Below are 2,500 nucleotides of genomic sequence, written 5' to 3'. Positions count from 1 at the left end.
TTTTCTGTTTATTTTTGTATAGCGCCCACCATTATCGGACCGGAACTGGGAGATGACACAACAACCGGATTAGTGTCACACAACTCCCTCTTTTGTCGCCCCGTTTGGTGTGCCCCGATGGGCGCTCTCTCTTTTGTGGATTATTATTCGTAATATATGAGTAATACGTAATACGTTAATGATCCTTCCGCAGGTTCCCCTACGGAAACCTTGTTACGACTTTTACTTCCTCTAAATGATCAAGTTTGGTCAACTTCCCAGCGACGCCGACGGCCGTTAAGCCACCGCGTGTCGGTCCGAAGACCTCACTAAATCATTCAATCGGTAGTAGCGACGGGCGGTGTGTACAAAGGGCAGGGACGTAATCAACGCGAGCTTATGACTCGCGCTTACTAGGAATTCCTCGTTTATGGGGGATAATTGCAAACCCCAATCCCCAGCACGAAGGAGTTTCAACGGGTTGCCCGGGCCTCTAGGCCAGGGAGAACATGCTGATTCCTTCAGTGTAGCGCGCGTGCGGCCCAGGACATCTAAGGGCATCACAGACCTGTTATTGCTCAATCTCGTGCGGCTCGAAGCCGCCGGTCCCTCTAAGAAGAATTTTAATACGTCGCCAGTGAGTTGCGCGACCGAAGCCACGCACACATAAATGACGACGCCTATTTAGCAGGCTAGAGTCTCGTTCGTTACCGGAATTAACCAGACAAATCGCTCCACCAACTAAGAACGGCCATGCACCACCACCCACCGAATCAAGAAAGAGCTGTTAATCTGTCAATCCTTCCGGTGTCCGGGCCTGGTGAGATTTCCCGTGTTGAGTCAAATTAAGCCGCAGGCTCCACTCCTGGTGGTGCCCTTCCGTCAATTCCTTTAAGTTTCAGCTTTGCAACCATACTCCCCCCGGAGTCCAAAATCTTTGGTTTCCCGGAAGCTGCCCGCCGAGCCATAGTAGTAACGTCGGCGGATCGCTAGATGACATATTTACGGTTAGAACTAGGGCGGTATCTAATCGCCTTCGAACCTCTAACTTTCGTTCTTGATTGATGAAAACACCTTTGGCAAATGCTTTCGCTGATGTTCGTCTTGCGACGATCCAAGAATTTCACCTCTAACGTCGCAATACGAATGCCCCCAGTTATCCCTATTAATCATTACCTCGGAGTTCTGAAAACCAACAAAATAGAACCGAGATCATATTCTATTATTCCATGCACGAAATATTCAAGCACAATTTTGAGCCCGCTTTGAGCACTCTAATTTGTTCAAAGTAAAATTGTCGGCCCATCTCGACACTCACCGAAGAGCACCGCGATAGGATTTTGATATTGAACCGCCGTATTACCGACGGCTCACCGACGATATGCTCCGCAGACGTGTCAGTATCACCGCGGATGCGGTGCACCGACAGCGCGGCGCACAAATGCAACTACGAGCTTTTTAACCGCAACAATTTTAGTATACGCTATTGGAGCTGGAGTTACCGCGGCTGCTGGCACCAGACTTGCCCTCCAATTGTTCCTCGTTAAAATATTTAAAGTGTACTCATTCCGATTACGAGGCCTCGTAAGAGTCCCGTATCGTTATTTTTCGTCACTACCTCCCCGTGCCGGGAGTGGGTAATTTGCGCGCCTGCTGCCTTCCTTGGATGTGGTAGCCGTTTCTCAGGCTCCCTCTCCGGAATCGAACCCTGATTCCCCGTTACCCGTGACAACCATGGTAGTCGCAGAAACTACCATCGAAAGTTGATAAGGCAGACATTTGAAAGATGCGTCGCCGGTGCTGGACCATGCGATCGGCAAAAGTTATCCAGATTCATCAAAATTAACGACTTCGGACGCGAGGCCCTCCGTCGATTGGTTTTGATCTAATAAAAGCACTCATCCCATCACTGGTCAGAGTTCTGATTGCATGTATTAGCTCTAGAATTACCACAGTTATCCAAGTAACCGAGGTAAGATCTAAGGAACCAAAACTGATATATTGAGCCATTCGCGGTATCGCCTTAATACGGCTTGCACTGAGACATGCATGGCTTAATCTTTGAGACAAGCATATAACTACTGGCAGGATCAACCAGGGAGCTGACACAAACACGCCGCATACAACGCGCACAACACGCACAACTCGACGATGCGAAAACGTTAAACGTTTAAACGCATCGATGGTTTTTGCTGTTTTGCTTGCTGCCTGCCTGCTTGCTGCAGTCAGTCGGTGGTCATTTTTCTTCTTCTCTACACTACACTACTACACTACACAATACACTACTACTGTGTGGTGTGTGTGGTGCGGTGCTAGTGAACGGACAAAAAGCGCGTTCGATTCATGTGAATGTTCAACAACGAGACATTTTCGATACTTCACACTGTGTAAATAAATTTGATTCTCTCTTTATCGAGGAAAAAATATCGACATCAGTCCGGTTTCGGAGAGATCGAAAATACCTTTTTATAAATGCTACTACCACTACTAATACTACTACTGCTACTACTAACTACACACT

General features: G+C 47.8%; 1 non-coding gene across 1 annotated transcript; it reads right to left on the bottom strand.

Moving 5' to 3' along the window:
- Positions 1 to 176: 176 nt before the first annotated feature.
- LOC123722841 lies at positions 177 to 2,080 on the bottom strand. The gene has a single exon (XR_006756644.1). It is a non-coding gene; the product is annotated as a small subunit ribosomal RNA (ribosomal RNA).
- Positions 2,081 to 2,500: the final 420 nt, after the last annotated feature.

Source organism: Papilio machaon, chromosome 29, assembly GCF_912999745.1.
Source record: "Papilio machaon chromosome 29, ilPapMach1.1, whole genome shotgun sequence".
Taxonomy (NCBI): Eukaryota; Metazoa; Arthropoda; class Insecta; order Lepidoptera; family Papilionidae; genus Papilio; species Papilio machaon.
This window is presented reverse-complemented; position numbering and strand designations above follow the sequence as displayed.